This window comes from Rissa tridactyla, chromosome 16 (genome assembly GCF_028500815.1).
Source record: "Rissa tridactyla isolate bRisTri1 chromosome 16, bRisTri1.patW.cur.20221130, whole genome shotgun sequence".
In the NCBI taxonomy this organism is placed as follows: Eukaryota; Metazoa; Chordata; class Aves; order Charadriiformes; family Laridae; genus Rissa; species Rissa tridactyla.
This window is the reverse complement of record NC_071481.1, coordinates 5,213,526-5,238,731: the sequence shown is the minus strand read 5'-3', so window position 1 is coordinate 5,238,731 and position 25,206 is coordinate 5,213,526. Positions and strand designations below refer to the sequence as shown.

The 25,206-nt window shown below is 40.7% G+C and overlaps 1 protein-coding gene across 1 annotated transcript in view; it reads right to left on the bottom strand.

The window, feature by feature from the left end:
* RERE (arginine-glutamic acid dipeptide repeats) overlaps positions 1-21,958 on the bottom strand; it is a 243,524-nt gene extending 221,566 nt beyond the window's left edge. Inside the window, exon 1 of the mRNA XM_054222253.1 lies at positions 21,630-21,958. The gene's annotated coding sequence lies outside the window, so the exon portion shown is untranslated. The remainder of the gene's footprint in view (positions 1-21,629) is intronic.
* Between the last annotated feature and the right edge of the window lie 3,248 nt (positions 21,959-25,206).

The following is a 25,206-nucleotide window of genomic DNA, read 5'->3' as shown; positions in this document are numbered from 1 at the left end:
ACAGGTAGGAACAATACAGATACAGGGTCATGCGACTCCTAAACAGAGATCAGAAAGTGAACTCCCACCTCTGTTACAGCACTACTATAGCGAGCCACACAACAAGGCTTCATGCAGCCTTTTTACACACCTCTGCGAGATAATGCTATGCATCAGGTATAAATACACTGCAGTCAAACTAAGAACCATGTTTCCCTTTAATTCCTCACATCTTGACTCAAGAGCTGTACAAAAAGTTATTAAAATTAATGCAAGCTATCATAACTGTCTTTTTTATTACTGGTAATATTCCGTCTAAAATATTAGTCTCCTTGGCTGAACCAGCATGTCTTTTTGAAAGTTGCCTTTGAAGATCAGAAACTCTTTAGCATAAAAAGTGAAACATGCAATCATGTTAATTTGACAAGGTAAAGGGAAAAAAAAAAAAATCACTTCAGCTTAGTATTTCTGAAACTCAGGCTATTCTTTCATTTTTTAAAAAAGCATTTTTCTTTCCTGGTTCCCTCTACAGTAATTGAAGTGAAGATGTACAAAGGCTTTTGGTACTGCGAGCATTTTAAAAACAAAACAAGAAAGTATCAAACTTGGCAAGTGACCCAAGTAAACACTTCCCACCTTAAACAAAATTAGTAGGTTAGAATCATTTGCTGAAGCATGAACAACCCTAGCAATCCAGTGAGCACTCATTTTTTCCTTGTTTGCATAATGAATACTGCAGCTATATATATGTGCATATATACATACATGAAGGCTGTGAGAGCAAGAGCATGAGCACACGTGTTCTATAAACAAGAAATTCAAGCTGGAATTTCTCGCTCTTCCTTCTGAGATTTGTGAGCTGCGTGCCTAGCCAAAACATCATACTATCCACAACTATTTTGTCAAAAGCAAAAATAGAGCATCCACACATTTCAAGTTTTTGTACCAAAAAAATTAAAAAAAATATCAAGAACTTCATGAGCTGGCAGAAGTATCAGTTTGCCAATATTCAAGTACAGTTTACGATAACACTTATGCATGTGTACGTTACACTCCTGAATCATTTGTTACTCTGTCATCTGCTTTGCACCAGGAAAAACAGGTACTGCACTTGAAAGACTTAGAATAGCCCATTTCTCACTACTCCCATGTACCACTGCATTCTTACTAAGTAATCTGTGTTACCATTACTGTTCCTAAATATTTATGAATTCCTTTGCAGTCAATTACAGACTCTAGATTGCAAAGTTCTAGTATAGTATGTCTGCAGTGTCAATCAGCACTTTGAGAATTGCATACTTTTCAAAGCCATCCTGTGGGACAAATTAAATGCCAAAATTCAAGAATGGCAGAGATGCTGGTACATAATCATATTTGTCTGAGGTTCTATTTTGCAGAGGTATTCCCTTTGAAACCTGAAGTTCTACCTCTATACTTAAGCTTCCTTCAGGACAGACACCCATATTTTACAGACACGTAAATCACCACACACCAAGTCTGAAGTCACAACACAAATACAGAAACAGGAATTCTGTGATTGCTCTGACTGCTGACTCCCCAATGCTTGTTCAAATACTGAATACTCAACTGTGACAAAAGGAACCATTTACAGAAGTGGCGACTAACCTCCTTTTCATAATTGCTCACTCAATTTTTAAAAGCATGTTCCTCTCCCTTACAGTTATAGAATTATTTCAAAAGCATGAACCCATTAAACATTTGCCTCAGTCTGCCCTCAACAATAGCCTCAAGAGATAAAAATTCTCATTCGTTTCAACAGAGGCCCTATTGATTCCGCTGTCACAGACTATGACTATTTTCTCCTCATGCTGCTTCAGAAGAGCATTCTGTCATGGCGCTATACATTTCCATTCCTGTCTCTTCACAGCAGCTTTGGAGCAGTGGTTTCTCACACCCCACCACCCTTCTCCACCCTAGCAGCCAGCTTCCAGCAGGCAAGGTGTAGGGAAGTCTACTCCACACACACTGATACACAGGAGAATTAATGCAAAAAAGCAACAATGGGTGGGCTTTAGTCTGCAGGCATTCACATCCAAATTGGGGGGAATACCAAAACTCTCCTCACTACCATACCTGCCATTCCACACTATCCAGTAAGAACATCGAAGAGACTAGGAGCCAGCTGGAGACGAACTACCCGTCTTACAGCAGCCACCCACTGCATCAAACAAATGCTTATGGTTCTTTAGAAAAACAAGGTCAGCAGACTTATTACTGGCAAATCTGTAAATGTGAAAGTCTCCAGGCATGATGCTTGGCTGTCACTGTAAAGCTGCCAAGTTTTATTAGAATTGGGGAGTATTGACTGCATTCTGTCCCTTGAATGTCAATGATCTGATCCTTCAAGTTAAGTCAAGTGCAATTTCCATTCCCAATGATGCAGTCGCTGATGAACTCATGCCACGGTTACAGAAGCTTAACAACAGCTGTTTAGGAAAGCCAGTGCTACTCACAACTGGATGTAACTAAAAGCATCCTTTACTCAGCCTCAGTACACATCAAAGATTGGGACTTTATTGCTGCATCATTTCTTGATGGACACAAGTTCACCACAGATACTTAATTTCCAAATTAAGTGCTATCTTTCCCCTTTGATTTTTGCCAAAGTCCTTTGCATTCTTCCTTATCAGGAAGAGTTATTATTTTGTTTCATTTGATTTTTTTAAGTGTGAAACATTGCACTGGACACTCAGTTTCACCACCCAGAAGCATTTACTCATCATTCTATATTACAAACTAACAAAAAACTAGGAAAGGGAATTTGCAGGAAGACAGATGGGAAAGCCTGCATCAAATTAAAACCAAAAGCAAGCTATGTGATAGGTACTTTTTGTACAAACTGCTTGCAGAAGAGCAAACAAACTAAGCAGAAAGATCAACACCCACAATTCAGACAAGATCTCCCCTGCTGAGTGGGCTTTTCGGAGCTTGACATTGAAGAGCAAGTGTCTACAGAAATCAAGCAAGGTCTTAGAACTACAGGTTTATACGGAAGCCACAGGGTATCGCTACAGACATTCCAATCTGCATCCCACCTCATTGGTACATGTAGATAAACCACTACAAAACCAAAAAGAACGTTTTCAGTGTTGATTTTAATTTGGCCTCTACAAGACTAACTATCGCATGGCAACTTGATCCAACTCAAACTTAATTTTCGGGTTTTGTCTGATACCTGCTTTCCCCAATGCAAGATACAAGGTGAGCAGAACAACATAAGGAGAAGTACAAAGGGGGAAAATTTTCACATCAGAACCAATTTCTCATAGTGCTCAATTCAACGCTGTCATCAAGTTACAATAAGCTAAAAAGCACACAGAATGAGTGATCTTCTGTGCACCTTAGAAACCTCAAACCTTTGACTATCCACTTAGACATAAAGCTGCAAAAAACACACATACTCGTACATACAAGTGCCAAACAATACCTCCGAAGAGAAAGCACTGCACTCCCAGTCATGTCACCTTAGCATGTTTGTTCAGCCTGCGGTTGACAACTTGAGCAGTCAGTTTGCTATGGTATTTTCTAAAAAAATTAAAAAGCAAGGCAATACAACTTACATAAATAAAAAAAAGAATCAGTTTGCTAATATTTGGGTCAGTATGGACCAGTCCCTGAAATATTTCCCACTGATTTAATTTCCACTGCAATAAGGACTAAATGAAGACATCAGGATTTAGCAGACTAAGTATTTTACAGAGTTTACAGCTGGACCTAAAAACATTGTCAGTGATCCTCCAGTTCCACTTTAGTTACAACGCTGCACAGTGTCACCTTTGGCTCAGTAAAAAGAGCTTGTTAAGTATTGTGAAATTTCAGCTTCTTCCATAGTAAGGAAAGAGCATTTAGTGAATCCATTTCATAACTACAAGTTAGCTGCTAGATGTGAGGTATTTGGGGACGGGCTAAACTAATCTCAAGAGCTACATGAAGCTGCTTAGGCTCAGAAGCCAACAGTGACAAAATCAGAACTCTTCACAACCTTGCTAGTACCGTGAGCCAGACTACCTGTACGCCCTGCCATCAGAGCCTAATGATTTTCTGCAGTAGGCAGCTCACTGTCCTACTGAATTCAAGCGTCTCCAGTCCTAGCAGAATATTCTGACAGACTTATAAATCTCCTCTTAACCTCTCTACTTTCCTAATCCTCAGAAGCGTAAGAACTTTTCCCCAGTATCCTGAACCGTTTCAGTGGTATATAACTCACACTTGAGAGCTAACATATGGTTCAAACAAGCATCACATTGCTGCATGGTTTTCATACCAGCCCTCATAATCCCTGGGTTCCTAACATCTGTCTTTCATTTGTGATATAATTACACATTTATTTTCCATTTTGCTAGTTTCATTTCATATACTGTTTACTTGATCTTGGGTATGATTTCGCTGCAGCCGAGGGACATCATTCTTCTTACCAATATGAACATGTTTCATTTGAGCTTACAGAGTTCTGCAGTTTTCTTGTTCACAGATTCACCTACGTACAGAAGAAAACTGCTCTTATAGCTTTTTTTCCCCCCTAAACTACAAACACTAACTCTTAATATTCACGAAGAGCTAGTGAAAAAATTACAAAAGCTTGATCGGTTGTTCTATAAAAACTTAAACACAACTGCAAAAACTTTAAGAGTGTACTGGAAGGTGCGGAGGGAGAAAGAGGTATCAATATTTTATTTGCCGCTAAAAACGTAGCATCAAAGCTGCATCAGGGTGGCATAACTTTGCAGCTGGTTCCATTTTTGTGTTCATATATTAAGAAACCAGATTCTCCTTTTGCGCTATGTATTAAATAGTATTTATTTTAGAATCTCAGAAAATAATCTCTAAACCTTCATAATTGAAAAAATTGCATTTAGCATTTTACCAGCTAGACATGCATGCATGAAATGCTAAATTCAAAGACAGATGTAATGTTAATTTCTTGATAGTCCCTTCTGATATATACCCCCTTCTTGAACTCAGTACATCTGGAAAACAGAGTTATCAATGTAACTAATACGCCTAACGTAAAGCATGCTTGCATTCTTCATATTTGAGCAAAGAAAGATCAGACGTTCTACCCACACAAATTCCTTTACTGAGAAAATTGCCACCACGTGGTGACTAGCTATCATGTATATATTAAAAAACACAAGTTACATTTCAAAACAGTGATGCATTCATCAAAAGTTCTGCAATGAAAATCTGGTTTTGCAGGTTGCTACGGACAAAAATAGTGTTTTCACAGTTCAGAGCAGAACACTAGGAATGGTCACTGCTTTATAAGCTTTCAAATTAACCTCACACACATCTCACTTAGTACATGACCGCTAGATACCGTCACATAACACAAAGTCTTTCTGTAAATTCAGTAAGCTAGGCACACGCTTACACTGACAACATAATGCAACCATCATTACGGGGCAGAAGGAAAGCCGGATGAAGATAAATTGGATGTATTGTTAAGAGAATACACTTTTGGCAACCAAAGAGCAATTAAGATTAGGATTCTTAATCATATCAAACATCTCCAAATTTGAGATAAGCGTATTAGCATGTGGAAGAGTTAGTGGTAATGTCAAGTTTCACAGTCATCGTTTCAAACAGTGGGCTTAGCATTAGTATCACACGATGCTGGCGCAAGTCTGCTATGATGCACTGACTCAAGTCTATTCCTGTACAGATAGATCTCCTTTCCCCCCAGCCCACAAAGAACTACAAGGGAACTTCCTGTTAAAAATGGGAGGGAAACGTATTTTTTAGAAGGCAACATACAGAACAGAATAGTGCAATACATTTCTGTAGTATCATAGAATGTGCTAGAAACTGGTTTTACTATATCCATTAACAAGTCACTCTACACACAAGAATTCATCCCACTGATTACCTTTCAAAAATAATAGGTCACATTTCCACAGTGTATCTGTGCATAATCAGGCAACATAGAAGTTTGCCATATCATCACCCATATTTGTTTTTCCTTGTTGCAGCCAAAACACATGCAACTGTGGCTAAAAGTTCTACAACCAGCCTGGCATCCATTATTAAAAGCTAAACAGATGTTTACTCAAACTGTAACGTCATTGTTTGTAAAGCATATAGGCACTGTTTATATCGGCACAGAATGGATGCCATTTACTTATACTGCTCTAGGATGAATCGAAAGCATAACAATGAAAGGCATTCACGCACAGCTAAACTCTCTAATAGATTTTGATAACAGCAGAGACACCCACTGGATTCTTCATTACTGCGGCAACGTATTTCACCGTTAATTCTAAACGGATCTAGACACATAATAATACGAAGCGCCGTATTTCAACATATTATTTATCCAAGCGCAGGGTTCCTTCAATGCCTTTCCTATATTGACTAACTGACCAGTACAGCAAGGATTTACAAGTCCACTATAATGGAAGCTATCTTCTCCAGAATCTGCTCATCAGTCCTTTATGCTCATTTGTGCCCTCCATGCTTTAAGTGGTTTTACATTCTTTAATAAAATACTTCTCTGGTCACACCATTAAGAGGATCATCACAAAGTAACAGTACACAAAAACATAGAAAAAACAAAACCTATTCTTCCACTCAGTATTTCTAAACAACTAAGCATCACATTAAAAAATAATAGTAATAAAGACGACAATCATTCCGAAATACAGCCTGGTTTTGTCAGCTAATGTAGATTTTAAAATTCAGATGCTTGCATTTTACTTGTCTGCCATTACTGGCAAATAAAAGCTATGAACAAATGCTGCGTAGGCAACAAATAGTTCTACTAATGTGCCAACAATCACTTTAATCTCTTCCACTTAACAACTCATGAACCTTTTATGAACATAATCTTCTAGAAGGTAACTGGTAATACAAGATAATCCCAGTACAAGTTTAATTAAAAATACAAACTACATATAGCTCCATGCTCACCAACTCCTTCATGCTGAGAAAGCAAGAGTGGCTATTATTAATAGCTCTGTTAATCTGGCAAACTGAAGTGCACAGAAACAAGCTAAAGAAGTATTCAACAGACCATTTCACACTGAAAAAAAACAGTACTCACAAATTATAACTTGCCTTAGCATAAGCATTAAAAACCCCATATTTTAAATAGCTGAACTGAAGCATGCTTGCAGAGATATGGATCCTACTCTTTTAAAGAAAATCCAGTACAAGATTATTTTTTGTTACAGACTACAATGGAATTAATCTAAAATTTAGAAAAAGCAATTTTCCTTCAAGAAATATAGAATTTGAGCCACTTGGCTGTCAGATGCAAGTCAACATAGATTTGAGTTTTGAATGCCAAGAACCTTACTTGACTGGACATAAAATACATTTGCTATTTTTAAACATACCTCATGTAATCATTTAACCAGAGCCCTGTAATTCAAACTGGAGGGCTCTTTTCACATTAAAAAGCTGATCAGAAGACAAGTCTTTACAGATCTGTTTAAGTGTTGGCTTGTTTCCATAAATAGATTTTGTGCTCCCAAGCTCCCCTAGTAATCATCACCACAGCTCTTCCCCATTCTTCTAAACCCAGTTTGAAATATTTCAAACTGTCTGAAAGTCTCCGGAAAGCTTTTTCTGCTTGCCTTTACCACAGCCACTGCCTCATACCTGTAGCAAGCAATAAGTAGTCCAAGTTGGGTCAACACTAGCCACACAATGGACATGCAAGAGGCGATGTGTGTATCCTTCTCTTCGCTGCTCTGACCATGAAGTACAAAGCTTTACTCTACCATTCTGTGTGGTGCAAACAGTCAAACCTGTCACCAATACAGACTCGAACTGTATTCCAAACCTGAATCAATTTCTCACCTCAAAGATTTCAGCCATGTAATTCTCCAGTTTACAGTTATTCAAAGTCACAAACGGAATTCTCTTTAACATAGAAAAGTAAATATGTCTATAATAAACTATCCTGACACACATAGAATAAAATGATTTGTAGGTGAGTTGACACTTCTTGTTGAGAAGCACACTACCCAAACCAGTAAGTTTTCCATACAATCTTCTTTTGGATTAGACTATGGCATGATGAAAGGCACTGTATGGGCTCTTTTCACTCTGAGAAAATAGCAATTTCCCATGTTGGAGGGGGTAAAAAAAAAAATATATGTGCACAAGCAAGCAAAATTAAACCTTTTAATCTAATGCAGATTTCTTTAAACATGTTTCAGCTATGACACTTCCCTGAGAACTAAATGCATAGCAAATATTTTTGCCTCCTACAAGGCAGCATCAAATTTTAGACACAGCTAAATGAGTTACCACTACAGAGAAACATGGGTTTCCTCGAGCTCAGGATCATCAAAAAAAGCAAGACTATTCAAAGCCTTTGTTTTTTCAGGAATATACTCAACTAATCATAATGAACAAACATAATTCAGATGGATATCCAGCTCCTAAGGGACTGGGGAAGGGTGCTACTTCTCGTAGGAAGTCCTTTCACATCTTGAAACCGACTCCTTTAGATGTTGCTCTGTAATAGCGTACATCAGCTTCCTTCTCTTAAATGATTTTATGTATTTCATTACCCAGTGCTACCCCAAATGTCAGGCTTTCTGCACACCCTTTATCTCTAAGCAGTTTCTCACTAACGTGAAAACTCCCAATACTAGCTTCTGCAGTGTTCAGTCCCAGTAGTAGTAGAGGTTTGTTTTGATACCAGTAGTTTAAAAAAAGTAAAAAATTGTTCAGTGCTATAGAGACAACACTTAAGAGTCCACCCTGACAGCCAGTTTATCTACAGTCCAAATTCATAGCTAATCAAGTCACTACAGCGAGCATATTGGCCACGTACCATGCTCTGCAAGTTCTTTCTGACAAATGCTTCACATCTGCAGTCTTTTGAAACATAAGACATTTTTCCACAGCTACAGAAGTCAGACTGTGCTAAGGATGACTGGCCCCTAAAGTCCTATTTCTGCAAGTAGGAACTGATGACCTGAGAATTGTTAACATCAAGGAACTAAGCAGGGAACAATCTCAAAGGGATGTGTAAGTGATGCTACCCAAATAGGTTCTTCCCACATGAAAATCCACTACTTTCAAAATTCAAAATGCTTTTTATTACCAGGGCATTTGCCTGAACTTAAACACTGAAGACAAGGGATCTGCTGCTACAGTGAAGAGACACTTTTAAGGTATCTTTTAAGTCTGGTATCTTTATGTATTGTCATAGTGTGGAAAATGAACACAATGGATATTGTCTTCATTTTGTCTCTCAAAAAAAAAAAAGAAAGAAAAAGATCACATTCAACAACTCATGCATACTCATACACACGCCTGAGTACCTTCAGAAAAGAAGGAGAAAAAAACCCTCTTACCCCTAGACACGCTCTCTGGTAATTGTTTGTATGCCAAATTTTATTTTAGAGCTTAAGGAATATTTTGGTTTTACTTGTGACACCAGCTCACTACAGCCGCCACCTCTTCTAATCACAGACCAAACAAAAGGCTACACAAGCTCAAAGATACACACAGCCACACAGAGAATAGGCCTGGTTGGACTTCAAACAGAAACTTAAGATCACAGAAGGATCAGTCTGTTTTCCGCACTGCAAGTATTAATCTCTTCTGACTAATTTTCTTCTCTGGAACCCTTCCTTCCTCTCACCTGGGGACAAGAGGGGAAAGCAGGCTACAGAGAATACAATTTTTCTTCTTTATACACCTACTGAGCCACAGACTGATTTTAAAGAAACATATTTAAATGAGGTTCAAATTATGTTCCTACTGAACTAGATTCTAAAGAACATATCTTTATTAAAAGCAAACATATACATAGAAGTAACCTTCTGGCTTTCCTTAGCTCACTAATGGGCAACACCACCTCTTTCCATCTTGGAAAGCTCATTCAAAATTTATATCTTCACCTTTGTACACCTGAAAGCAAAATCGCAATTTCATTCACTTTAAGGAGGTAGAATGTTACTCAGAATGTATTTCCAGTATTGATTCAGAACTGTCCTCTGAATGAGCAAATAGTCAATTAGTAACAAGAGGGAGACTAAGTATAGGAGCTCTCCATTAGCAATACCTAGAGACATCCTGCTATTACCAAGCATCGAGGCATATATTTTCAGCTAAAAGCACAAATAAGTAAACCAGGGAGTAAGAAGTCACAGTAATTCCTACAAAGCTGATTTTAAAGGTAAACTCAATTCAGGACAAGAACTGTAGCAGAAAACAGTTCTGAGAACCATGGAAAATAGCAAGCTAGAAATTTATTCTAAAACTTTAAAAAGAAAATTTAATATAACTCAAATTTGGTAGCTAATAGAACAGGCATTTAAAAATAAGAATAATTTCCATTCAATACTGAAGAAATAGATATTTTCTACAGTTGCCGTTATGAGAAAATCCTTAACTACTTTGATATGGACAAATAATACCAAATGGACATTGATGATACCTCAAGATGCAAAGTAACAAATGCAAAGATACAACAGAAAGTTGCTATCAGAGTTAGATTTTGAAGTAAAAGAAAGAACAACCATGTTTTAAATTAAAAGATACAGTGAGAAAGCCATGAGCTGCAGCCACAGGGAACACAGCTCATTGGTGCCTTGATGCAAATATACCACCTCATATATATCAATCTCCAGACATCAATATAGGAAAAAAAAAAACCCAACATTAAACCAACATCCATACTTCAAAGTACATCTTACCTCACTGCTATGTTCCAACAGGAAGAAAAAAAAATACTAACATGGTAAAATAGAAAAAGAACTTCATTCTTCACTGGGGGGGGAAGGTGCAAGTAACCACAATAAACTGAAAAGAGAGCTACTCTAATTATATTTTTTAAGTATAGTCATTTCTTAGCCAGTAGAACAACAGGTTCCTGAGAGTTTACCTATTGTTTCTATAACCCACTGGCACAAACTGCCATTAAAAAAATAAAAAAAAAAATATCTCCACATATTTCATCATTATTTTTAGAGCTTGCTGGTCCTCTGTACCAAACAATAACATACCACAGAAAGAAACTAAAGGTTTGCCACAGCACAGATTTTCATGGTTCTGAGACATCAAGTCAAGTTCTCTCTGTATTTGGGGGTGGCCAAGCTGCTAGGCTTGGGAGGATTGGTTTGTGTTGCTTTTAAAGCAGTAACTGGCTCCTTCAGGATCAGCACAAAGAGCAAATATGTAATGTATACCTAAGTTAACATACATTTTCAGATTAGCAAAGTAAACAGATACGAAAAATTAGCATTTTCATATTGCTTAACATCTATAAAGCCTCCTGATAACAATGACAGAGTATCATCACATCTCTCATAACCAGAAAGACACAATTGCAATGCGTTGTTCAGCTCAAGTTTATGCAGCAAGTTGTGGTGGTGTTTTTGTCGGTTGTTTTTTTTTTTTGTTTTTTTTTTTTTTTAAAGTGTCTGGAACACAACCCTAATATTGCAATACCAACGACATCTAAATTCTTGTTATGAATTAACAACATACAATCCTTCCAGTCTTTCTTGTTGTCTACCTGTAGCATGACCCTTTATGATCTCCAGGAATTAAATATATGACCTAATTAAAATATCTTTGGGGTTTAATATAGCAAACATGTTTAATTTCAACTGAATGTTATAAACAAGAGGCCTCATTCATTAGTAATCCCTCCCAGCCTTTGCTTCTATTCAAGAATACCTAACGTGCATTTGGGCATCAGAAAAGTCCCAGCAAGGAAAAGTGTGAATATAACTTACCAGGACTCAGAAGACCTCACTAAACATACACAAAAGTAATTACTTTCCACATCTTACTGAACTCGTACTTTGGGACAAAAGCTATGGAAGGAGTTATTTGATGAATAATTAGTGTAGGGAAGAGAAGAGGGCTCTCATTAATTGAAGCAAGCCTGCACAGAGAGAAGGGACATACAATGACAATACAAGTGGAGCCAGTTTCATTTTTCATATATTACAGACATGGAAAGACAAGCATGCAGTTAGACAATAAAATTTAACAATAAAAGACTAAGTCTATTCAACATGAAGAGAAGCAGGAAATAGGAATCAAATGACTTTTTCCAACCAGAAGAACGAGGAGATACGCTGTTTACAGAACTGTATTTTACAAAGCCAGCCATGGAAGGTAAGCTGTGATACAGACTGAGAATCAAGGAAAAAGACACATATCCTCAAACATTGACATTAATCACCAAAAAATAATAACACCAGGTAGAATACCAAAACCTACAGTAGGGAAACTGGCATAATTATGAAAAAAGTATAAGCAGAGGTACAAAATAAATATGTTACAAGCCACATACATTTCTACTGACCTGCTACAGGACATTTGACATATAGCAAGATATCATGGGTAATTCTAGCACCTCCCTAAAAATTAGTACAATAAAAATAAAATCTTAAAATTACTAGACTATGCGCACCGCTATCTTTTCACCTACTGCACTCCTACAATCTCTCAAAACTTTGAGGAAGACATTCAAACAGCAACCAGGATTGTTTCAGCAGGTCAGACGAGAACTTGGATTCCGCTTAAGTTTTCTTCCAAGAGCATATGGTAACAGTTGACTTGGCCCTTTTCTAATCCAAATATTATTCAGAAGCATGTATTGCAACCTCCCCCCAACACCAAGAGACTGCCTATAAACAGAAAAGCCCTAAGTCCATGCTCCCTATATTCAGATAGTAGGCTGTTTTATTTGCATCTCTGCCTTAGGAGAACTACTTCCACTACCACACTCCATCCATGTTTCTTCGCAAACATGCACCTTCATTGAGTTATCCATGTTCGTCCCTTTTCACTCCATTCCTTCAATTTAAATTTTAGCCTTTGAAACAATACCCTAGTCTAGCTTTGGCCAGCCAACACAAGAGCAGCTTTGAACAGTTTTTGCTACTGTCATCCTCTGAAAGCCTTCCATAGCTTCTGCCCTGAGTTCAGTTGAATTAAGCAGCAGGGAATATAAAATTTACCATGGAAACTGAGTCACAGAAAACACTGCGAACAAAAAAGGGGGAGGGGAGGAGGTTTCCCTGATTAACCACAGATACAAGGGGAAAATCACATCAAGTTCTCAAAAAAAATAAGACAAAATGGGTTTTACTTTACTAAAACCATGCCCATTTGGGTTTTTTTCCCAGTAACTTCAAATAAACTTGGGTGTGACAATAACAAACCTATAGTTTTACAAATAAAATACATTAGAAACCAAACCCACAGCTCAAACCACTCTTAAAGCAAGCCAATTTGTTTCCTGATGGCTCTTACTAGCTAGGCATTGGACTCACAGAAATCTTAAAATGTATGGATACCTTTAGGTTCATTCTATCATCCGGTAAAGTTTCTCATCTTAAGGGTTCACGTTAGAAGGCAAGTAGCATAATTCAGTGACTTACGGAACAGTCAGAGGCCGGTCTATTAAGTTTTGTCAAAGTGAATGACCTTGGAGACATAAATTAGATTTCCTGCATCTCACTCCCAGTTTGTAAAAGTGAGGATTAAGTGTTTAAGTCTCCTGCACCGACCTCATTAGAGGATCTCTAATAGAGACATCGCATTCCTTTTTATACAAGATGCACCATCGTGGCACAGAGATACCCAGTATCAGAACAACACACAACTATTGTTAAATTGTGGGTGTTTTGTTCACCTAAAGAACCTGTGACCTTTCCCATTTTTAAATTTACCAAGATCAAGGAGCAAGGCAAAGTGTTCTTTGCAGAATCTTCTCAGATACTGGGCCTTAACCAGGTAAGTGTTCAAGTTTCAAGCAATTTCTCCAACATAAATTCATAGTTCTACTTCCATACTTTGAAGATTCTTTCATACTTATAAGTTCATACCTCAATTCTAGATCATACGAGAACATGAGGTGAAATACCTGCATTAAAGCTATTGCAGACAGAGGGGATGGGAAAACAAGCTGAAGAATTATAAAGGAACACGGGTAGAATTCCAAGAGACAGGTTAAGGTTTTTTTGGGCATTAAGAACTTCCAAACAACAGATGAGCACCAATATAAAAAAAATACCCACAACCAAAAAAATCAAACAACCAACCCTCGCACACAGTGGAAGGCGTAAGTTTAAAAGAAAAGGAGCTCCCTTCAATTCCAAGTTTTCCAAGCTCAGAGAGCCACTCTTCAATTGCAGGTATAGGAAAGAGTGTTTGATGTGTGTCCACACTATCACCATGAAGCATTTACCCTGAAGAACCTTCCCACACACCAAGTGCTCTTTCTTATTTCAAAGCAAATCTGAAAAGTCCCAATTGCCTGGGCACCATGATTTTTTTACTAGGTTTAATTTTCTGGAGAAAGACAACCCTTAAAGCACTTAAAATTCTATGATGTACCATCACTTTCTTCTCTCATATTCATGACACTTCGTGTTAACATGCACGAATGGATGGAGACTCCTAAATCAAGCAAAACAGGCATTTAATCAACAACACCATGTATTCTAGTCCCTTGTGGTTGTTGGTATCAGCAGGCTAATGTCATATACGCATTTGTTTAAGAAGATTCATAATCCTTAAACACATATATTTAATAACTTTGATATTTAGAACAAAGCTTCTGATCCCCTAGCATCCTATAATACATAGTTAATTACTAACTGAACTTGCCATTTTTCTTTCAACTGGTTGCCAAAACAGTAGGCTTTGACAGAAACCATCATGTTCTGGTTTAATTCTCTATTCCACCACACCAATACACTCAAGTCTAGATCATCCTGTTTTACATAGCAATGCAGCCACGTAATTATCACAAATGCTCAGGTTAAAAACAAAGTACAGTCCTAAGAGCTGCCTCTAGACCACTGTGATTTCAGCAGCAGTATAGGAAAGACCTATCTCTGGCATCAAAAGAATGACTCAATGCCTTTAGCTGCAACTCTTAACACTAAAAGTCTACTATTTGCTACACATTTTAGCTGTCCCACAGTCTCTACGTGCTTTGAACTGTTAGTCACTTAAAAGAAAACTTAAAACCTCTCTTCACTAGAGCTTCTATTGTGAACATTACAAATATCTTTTGTCAAAATTTTTAAGATATGAGCTAAAACAAGACAATTTGTCAGTTTAGGTAATAGATGGGTGCTTATGGAATGAGTAGTACTGCACAGACTGCTTATTCCAGGTACAAATGCACAGATGAGGTCCCATGAGTCACAGCCACTCTGTGTTAAGCGCCCAGAGCTATTTACTAAAGGACAGAGGTAAACAGGGCTGCTTGAAGTTACCCGTCCTTCAGAGAAAGAAAACCGGCACCTCTCACATCTGCTGTCATTGAGAGTGAACACTTGCTCTATATTTAACATTCAGTAAGTTACACAGCAACTTACCCTACACTAACTCATTCACATGCCCCTACCTCACATTAGGCACAAATGTATATAGTTTACATTCATCGTGATGTGCGTTATTAACAATCCCCACTAAGTAGATTCCACCATCCATTCCCCTACACACGTTCAGACTACCGTGACTTCCTGTACAGAAATCTGACTGTAGGATCAAGAGCTTAATATACAATATCTGCCAAGGAATTTAAAATATAACACTTGCAAGATATCTGAGATCAAATAAGATCTACCATTTTTCAGTCCCCTAATACGAATTAGGCTTACTCTAGATAAGAATTCATTTGTTGGAGAACTGGTATAAACACAGACACACCAAGAGTCATGTCAAACCAAACAGAAGCTTGGTTTTCTAAAGTTTTAACAGCGTCTTCTCACTAATAAATTCTGCTCCTTAATGTTTTTATTCATTTTAGCATAATATACAACAAGAATGTTCCCCTATGTATTTAAGCCTGCTCCCAGACCAGCTGATCACTAAGAATGCTTCCAAACAGCTCCAAAAAAAAAAAGGAAGATGATCTGCAGAAAGATGGGCCAAATTCCCAAGAACTTGTCTGTGTCCACCCCAAAACAGTTGGCCATAATAAAAAGACGAACAGAAAGGAGAAACTGCTCATCATGCAGACAGAAATATTTATTAGCACTGGATGACAGAACTCCCTTTCTCTTTCTTTAACATGGTTTCTCAGAGAAAATAAGCCTCCCTAATTCACCTCACTTTCCCCTCTCCTCCCCTCCCCAGTTCCCTTATCCTCTCATTTCATGCCAGTAACTTCTGGTGCGTAATGAATTTCAAACAAGCCTGCCACAACAGTCATCTCAGCAATAACCGACATTCCTGGAAGTTTTGTGCAAACCCGCAGATGGATCAGAAAAAACTCTCTAATTAATTGCATCCCCACTACAGCATGGCCGGACAGAAACCAGCATTTTAAGTTTTGCTTAGCAGCCAGCTAGTCTGTAGGCACATCCACGTCCATTTGCCCATCCAAGTGTTATGAAGGACAGGGGCAAAGAAAAAGTAACTGGTAACAGGGATGAAGGGGGCAAACTTCAGGACTTACAAGCTCTTCTGTCCTCAAAAGAACTACTAGAATACAAGCTTCATTAGTACTGCCCGTCATGAAAATAAGTTTACGCCACAACCTTCATTGCATGCACTAGAAAAGACCACGTAACACCCATCATTCTAAAACAGAAATCCTGTTACATATTTGAAACAGGCCAAAATTGACTATCAGTATCAGGGATTGATAATACCATTATAACATTTTTTAAAAAAATATAGTTAATCTATGTATTTAATCTACTTGCCTAAGAACTCAAAATTAACGAGCACTCATTTTCTTCCACTTACCTCGAATCTTAAACAGTGAACTAGCCTCTCATTCATAGGGAGAACAAAAGACAACCTACGCATTCAAAGAATTACCTGATTTTTGATAATTCAATCATAAAAACTTACTTTTTAATCTACCAAATTTATGCAATACCTAAACCGATCTACATTTTCAGAGATGCACTTTTAACAGAATTAAGATGGCAAATACAATTGCAACCCTTTATGCCTAGAATTCAGAGAAACACCATCAGCTCTGACACAGTGCATTTCATGCACACATTTCCAAGAATTTCACCACAAAAAAGCCCGTCATTATCCCCATTAGGCATAGAAGGAAAACTGATGTTTGTATCCAGGCTAGCTTCACTTTTCTCTAGGTCAACATACTATTCTGGATGCTCAGTGAGCTAAACAGGCATTTGTGTTTTAAAAAACCCAAACAAATAAACAAACAAGAAAAAATCCCCAAAACAAACAACACCTACTGAAACTGAAATACTCAGCTAATATTTCAATCTGTTCGGGTTTTTTTTCAGTCACTTAGAGAAATTCCTTGCCCCAGTAGACTTATAAATAAAAAGGAGCCACCACAGTATTCATATCTTGTTTGCTCCTTTGTTCATACATCAGCCTCTCTGAAAAGAGCAGTTGGGCACAGCTACCAACATTATAAAAGCTTGTGTAAAATGCTGCTGGCAAACCAACATAAAGAGCACAATACCGCGTTGTAGATCCTGCTCCCTAACACCTCCTATCACTCCAAGAAGCAGCTAGATTTTTTTTTTACTAACAACTTGCTGAAAACACCATTTCCAAACTGCATCTAATCACACTCCCCTCCTCCTGATATCGTCCACATCACCAACATCAATCTCCCTATTGCAACAAAACAACTCAACATCAGTGGAGTACAAGCTTCATTTCCAGCAGCTTTAAAAAAAAAAAAAACCCACACTAAATAAGCAGGTCTCCAATCAATAGGGGTTTTGCTCTGTTTTGGTTCCAAGATAGGGCTTTTTTTGTAAACATACCCTATTTTAAGCCTATTGATTTAAATTTAAGCTCTGCGCTAAAGTCAGATACTAAGCACCCCTTTAAGTCAAGCAGGGTGATTTGTTTAGGCTTCATGCAACTGAAACAACTGCAATATATTTCCATAGCAAAACCAGAGTGAAAAATAGCTGAACCTTGAAAACACTTAGTCTAACCAGGATACCATACAAAAAAGAAAAAAAACCAACCCTGTACATTAGAAAGTTAGAGGGTTGATTGTCTTTTTTTTTTTTTAAAGGCTAACTCCAACCCTGACCACCCCTTTTAAATTTATGAGTCGCTCACTCATCTGTTTTCAGGATCGCATAATAACTAATTGTTTTCCAATTGTAATTATTTTTTGAACTAGAAAATAACTACAATTCAAGTACTGTATTCATATGCCAACGACACAGAGTGTAACATGTTACTGAAGCTTACACTGTCCTTAAATATGGCACGTAATGAAATCAAAGCTACCCTCAGGCAATCTTAATGTACAAACAGCTCTGCTGAGAGGATAACACCGGTTCTGCTGTGCCATTACGCAGCCAGTAACACACACTTGCACATTTCTATATGCTCACAGCACACTTTATTCCTCCCACTCCCAAAAGTGAAATAACTTCTTTACAGGAAAAACAACTACCCAGTATGTCTAGAACAGAAAGATGCGGTTTATAGGATAGTAATAGGATAGGATAGTAAATTAACAAACAGTGTGTTATTAAAAAAACTCAACTATTAAACTGCAACATCAGAATGCCATTTTTCTCACCTGAGCTGTAATCAGCATTAAGAGTTACACACGCCATATCTCTTCACATTCGTAAACGTTGTTGATTATTAGTCTTTTGCTGCAGCAGCACTGCATGTACACCCACAACTCCACAGGATGGACTTCTACAGGCATAGAAAACCCCCACTAAGATAAAACTAACCCTCGGATGCAAAGAAATCACCACTTGTTAATCCAGCTACGTAATTACTGTTTAAGGCAGGTCTGTCTCTTCTAGCTCCACTTACCTTTTCTGCCCAAGAAATGCTTCCCATTTTGTGCAGGGATATCAAGAGCTTTGTCCACGTGGAGAGTTATCCCTCTCTCAGTCACTCTATCCCTCGAATTCACATGCCATAGGAATCACAAAGCCACAGACACACAGCGTAAGTATTTCACTGTACCTCTCTGTGAACTCAAATCGTAGCATTCATGCAGACAACAGCCTGCAATAATGTTAAAATGATCTCTAGCCACACCAAAGCTATACACATGGTATAAATATATATAAAAAAAAAAAGCATCCTTAATCCAGAGACATTCACCACCTGATTTTATTCAGGCAAGTAAACTGAAGTCATTTACCCCAATTATAGACTGAAGTCAGCCTAAGAGTCAAAATCAAAACTTTGAGGCCTCCCAATTAAACTAGGACAGCCACTGCTGCCTGTTTTCCAAAGGATCCAGCACACTGGCATCTTTTCCTTGACACCCACGTTATTTTTTTACCCCCTTCTGCATACCTCAATACCACCAGCTGGTTGAAATTATCAGTGAGCTAACTGAGATCTTACCACACCTCAATAACCCAAAAGCTCAAGCCCTTGTGCAGCAGTGGCTCCTTCACAGCTTCAGCACACACTACAGCAGCAGTCCTGCGAGGAGCAGGGAGTTGCACTTGATGATCCTTACGGGTCCCTTCCAACTCCAGATATGCTGTGATTCGACAATTGGGTGGGTTGTTTTTTGGTTTTTTGTTTTGTTTGTGTGTGGGGTGGGGTTTTTTGTGGGTTTCTTTGTTGTTTGGGTGTGTTTTTTTTTCTTAGGGATGCTGCTGTAAAAACAGAAACATTAAACAATCATCAAGAAAAGAAACTATGTGTACACTGAAACCCACCTCTGCACACTTCCTTTTACTTTTGTCATCCCAATGCATTTATCTGAAGTATTCTCCCTTGGCAGCAGTTTCCCTTGCACACGTGCCTCCAGACCAAACATCTCAAAGCTAATATACAAATCTGGAGTAATATTTTTTTTTTTTATTTCAAGCCAGCTGGGGTTTTCATTTGAGGGGAGAAGGTAGAACATGAAAGAAAGTTGAGAGAGGTTCAAAAGAGTGTACTTCCGAGTCTCACCTCATGTGCTCCCTCTCTCTATATATTCACTTGCAGACAGAGAAAGAAGCAGAGCCAGCACTGGGAGGGGAGGAGGAAAGAACATACAGAATGTTTTGGCGCCCTTTAGCTTCTAATTTACTATTTTGCTTTTTTGCAAGGTTACCAAAAGGCCATCGTGGGGAAGGAGGAAACAGGTAGAAAATGCTTCCCATTCTCTATCTTTCACTTCTCAAAAGAAAAAGACACCGTGTTTGAGCGAGAACACGGTCCCAAACACAGCAGAGTGTACGGCAAAGAACAATGAGCTCCCAAGCCTGGGCATTGTGTGCATCTACCTCCTTCTCTTCCCTCCAGACCTCATCAGCCGACACAACAAATCTCTAAAAAAAAAAAAATAATACTGCTATTCATCCAAACCAGGCCACCGAAATCAACCCCCATTCATAGTTTAAGGTATAAACTCAAGGAGTAAAACCAAGATAAGATGTATTTACCAGAAGTGCTTTTATTATTATAGAAACGCTTCCACCCCTCTTAACCACCATGGATTTCTCAATTCTAAGGGAGCAGTGTACAAAAAACCAAAATGTTTGCCTGGTAATACTAGAACTACAAAAAAAATATTATACATTGCACATTAACTGGACATTTGACACGCGCCTTTTACAACCAAGAACTACTTCTTTGACACAGTGTTCATTTTTATCTGGTTAAAAGCCGTATTTAAGAACGGGCATACTATTTTATTTAAGTCACTTCACATTTGTTCTAAGAAAGCATTTTTGCTAAATTGTAACAGTAAGTATTAGTGGCTGAGGCTCCTCATTTCAGTTACACTGGTGCACAAGCAAAATAGTATCTTTGATTTCAATAATTGGTCAATGCAACTCAGGAGTAAACAGACATCAGACAGTAGCCTGCTGACTGCATAAAAACGTTCTGAGCTTCTTATCTCCAAGAACATCACTGCTTCGAGGAAAAACTCAGCATAAGAAGTCAGCAAATCAAAATAACTGCAACCAGTGTGTAAAAATAAATCTAAGGAAAAAGACACTTCAACAATGAATCATATTGTTTTCTTCCCAGCAATTTCTTGAACAGCCAGTTTCAGCAACGAAGCCTCTCATGTTGTCTACCTCCTACTACTTTTCTGATCCTGAGCATCTTGTTTTCACACTTCAGAAAGGGAAACGGGGGGGGGGTGGAGGTGGTAGAGAAAGGAAAAAAACCACCCTTTCCTATGCTACTAAGAATGTTATGATTAAATTCATTTGCATGAAATCTTCATTTCACAATTCCATACCTACCACACGTGAAAATAAGTGCATCTTTTACACACACAAGCCAACCTCCTCTGTGGGTCCATTTAGGTTAAATATTTCCCAATCTCTCGTTTATTTAAGAGGTTAACAAGTTAAACCTTTCTCTTAAGCCCTTCCTCCACTGACCATTAGCCAGACACGACACGACACTCTGGCAGAGGAGAAAACACACAACACACCGAGGGCCGGGCCCAGCCCGCGGGGGCACCCCCGGGGCCGCCACAAGTCCGGCCCAGCCGCTCTCCCGCCGTCCCCCGCCCGCAGCCGCGGCCCCTCCGCGCCCTTCCCGCCGCCAGCCCCGCGCATTCCGCCCAGCTGCGGGCGGAACGAACCCTCGTCCCCTCTCCCGCACTCATTAACACCGGCAAACAAATAAATAAACCATCCCCGCACCGAGAAAGGGCCTCACCCCCCTCCCCGCCCTCAACCCCCGACTCGCCGCCACAACAAAACCCCGGCAACTTGCCCCGCTCCGCGCCCACCTACCTCGGCGCTGGGCTACACCATCAACGGCGGCTGCCTCTCGCTGCCGGGACAAAGCGGCGGCGACAGCGGCGGGGCCGCGGGGCGGGAGCGGGGCGGCGGCGGGGAGGGGGGAGCGTCTCCCCTCTTGCCCGGGCGGCGGCGGCGAGCGGCAGGGTCCCCGTGCGGTGCCTCTCAACGGCGGCAGCCCAGGGGCATTTTAACGGGGAGACGAGGAGCGGGGCGGCAACCGGGCCAGGGAGGGGGGAACGGTGGAGGAGGTGGAGGAGGAAGAGGAGGGGCGGCGGCGGGCCGGGGGTCCAGGCAGCCAAGCGCTGCCTCCGCCTGCCTGCCTGCCTGCCTTCCCTCACGCACGCACGGACCGAACGGGCACCCAGCAACGCAGCCAGGCCGGAGCCGCATGCCAGTATCCGGCCTCCCCATTGGAGGAAGAGGGACACCCCGTGACCCGGCAGGAGGTGGGAACCAATCGGTGCAGTGGATGGAAGTGATTTAAAAGAATAGGGGGAAGGCGGAGGGGGGGCGCTGGGGGGAGCGGGCCCGGGGCGCTGCCGGGGAAGGGGCGCGGGGCCCGGCGGCACAAAGGGCCCGACCCGCCAGACACGGCCTCCTGCACGCCCACACACATCGACGCCCCCCCGAACCTCTCTGGGTCGGTTTAACAATTAAATGTCAAAAGATTCGGGGGGGGGGATAATCGTTTTCAGGTGGCCTTCGTCCCCTGCTGCCATGGCACGCTGGGCAGGAGAAGATAACGGGGAGTGTGAGCCCCGCGGCCTGCCCGCCGGCCCCACGGCCCGGCCCCGGCACCGCTGGCCCGAGCAGGCGGGTGGGCATTAGCCATGTGGCTCAGGCCGGCCCCGGGAGCCGTGCGAGGCCTGGCACTGAGGCAGAGCAGCCCTGGTGTGGCACCAGTGGGTTTGTACGTGGCCCAGTGCCCTTCCACCGGGGCTGTGTCGTGGTACGTGTTCAACGTGCCTTTTGCCTGCAAGTGTTTCTTACAAGTCGTCTTGTTCTCATGAATAAGTAGAATCATGGAATGGTTTGGGTGGGAAGGGACCCTAAAGACCATCCAGTGCCACCCCCTGCCCTGGGCAGGGACACCTCCCACCAGCCCAGGTTGCTCCAAGCCCCGTCCAACCTGGCCTTGAACCCCTCCAGGGATGGGGCAGCCACAGCTTCTCTGGGCAACCTGGGCCAGGGGCTCACCGCCCTCACAGCAAAGAATTTCTTCCTGAGATCTCATCTAAATCTCCCCTCTTTCAGTTTAAAACCATTCCCCCTTGTCCCATGGCTCCCCTCCCTGACCCAGAGTCCCTCCCCAGCTTTCCTGGAGCCCCTTTAGGGACTGGAAGGGGCTCTAAGGTCTCGCTGGAGCCTTCTCCTCTCCAGGCTGAACCCCCCCAGCTCTCTCAGCCTGTCCCCACAGCAGAGGGGCTCCAGCCCTCCCAGCATCTCCGGGGCCTTCTCTGGCCCCGCTCCAACAGCTCCGTGCCCTTCTGCTGTCGGTGCCCCAGCGCTGGAGGCAGCACTGCAGGGGGGTCTCCCCCGAGCAGAGCAGAGGGGCAGAAGTAAAGAGTTATCAGCATTACGAGTAAATGTGTTTGAAGTGTCTTCAATGGGAGACAAGGTGCAAAATTTTATGGCTGTGTCAGAAGCTTTTGCCTGCACTGTGGCTCCATTCCATCAGACCTTTTAGGTCCGCACTCCATATTAGTCACATTAATCCACCATTACTGGTCTTGCGCACAAAGTGAGGATTATGCATAAGTGCATTTCTAGATAAAAAGCTGATGCTGCTTCTTATTGCTCTGTGCGGTGATGAAGTTGTCACAACAGCAGAATTCCAAATTACTGAGTAGCAATTAATAAAATACTTGGTCACTTAGGAATTTTTAAGCTGCTTCATCTCTGAGCTGTCACATAGTTAGAAAAGATAGCACAAAGGTACCAGCGCCGAAAACAGCACAAACTTGTTATTTAACATTAACCTCACCTTTCATCCGCAGAACACAGGCCAGCAAAATAAATCACATGGCTGTAAAGAAAGTCACACAACCTTCCTGGGTATCTGAGAAATTTCATGTGGAATTATATCTTCTTTTTGAAAAAGCACTAGGATATGGCAGGACAGATTTTGCCCTCAATTACAGTTGTATAACCCCAACTGTTTGCTGTCTGTGTAAACTGTCTTCATGGCTGATTCTAGTAGCATCACTGGAGATAAGTTGGAGGCTGTTAACGTCATTGCCTTTAGCAGAGGGAAGGGGGAACCGTCTTCACTGAAGAGAAAGGCACACACAAGGAGATTTGAGGTCTGTACATCAGAGGAATTTAGTTCTTTGCCCTGAACATACAGGACAAATTTATCCCTAGCATAACTTCAGGGACATTACCACCAGAGGTTGAGACACGGAGTTGATTGTGTTCTAATAACTAATTTAGATAAGCGTCTAAAAATGCACATCAGTTAAATGTCTGACACAGCCATTTTGGAGGCTACACTTAAGCTGTCCTTGATAGACTCTGATTCCATCTCTCCTATTTTCTCTGCTAATTACAATTTCATGTTCCTTGCTCTCTGGATGTGTGCATTAAAAACTGTGAATTGCCACAACGGCGGGCTTGCCTTCAGCTTTCCCCGGTCACCACACCTCTGTGATGGGAAAATTCTCCCCAGCAGCCCCCCTCTCTCTCTCTCTTTCTCTCCCTTTTTCCTCTTCTACTAACCTCCTGGTCATCATGTCACCACACAAGGATTAGAAGTATTTACTCACAACATCTTGATGTCATATTTTATTGTTAAACAAAACCAAGCATGTTTGGGGGGAATTTCCTCCTGTATTGTGTAACTAACATCTGTGTCCCCCTTGGAATTCACACAAGTTGAACTGCAGAAGTAGGTGATTATTCACAGCCAGGGCATACCCACATCCTCATACCACGAACAACTGATCCAATTATAAGTTTGCTGCTTAACCAGAGGATTGTTGCAGGAATAGCACTTGAAGCTGGTTTTTTTTCGCTTTTTTTTGGCAAACATGCATCCCTCCCTGCAGATACTAATAAACAAAGTCACAGAGCTTGTCCTGTAATCTTCCACCAGCTAAAGTGTAGTTGCCACAAGGAAGATCAAGGAAGACCCAAACGCTGCAGAGAGAAATTGTTGCTCCTCTATCTGGTGACTGCAGGTTTTCATGGTTCCCAGCCCAGTGGACAGAGATTGAGGGTGAAATGGTCTGGGCATGTTCTACATGTGAAATATTTTATGTACGTATAGATTGTCTATATGAGATACCGGCAGGTCTCTAACAAGTCTGTTTCTGACATCTTCGCAATGTTTCGTGCATCTATTCCCCAGCGCTCCTGGGAGGTATAAAATTGCTGACGCAGAGAAAGCCTAATTGGCCAAATCCACAAAGAGAGTTGAATTCCAACATGCCACATAAGGTATCTACACACAAAATGTTAATCCTCAAAATCCTGTTCCTTACCCCGGGATATATTCTAAGGATCTGATGCAGCAACATTTCTGCTATCCAAGTATTCTGGATCTGAAATGCCGCTGCTGCTGTCAGCT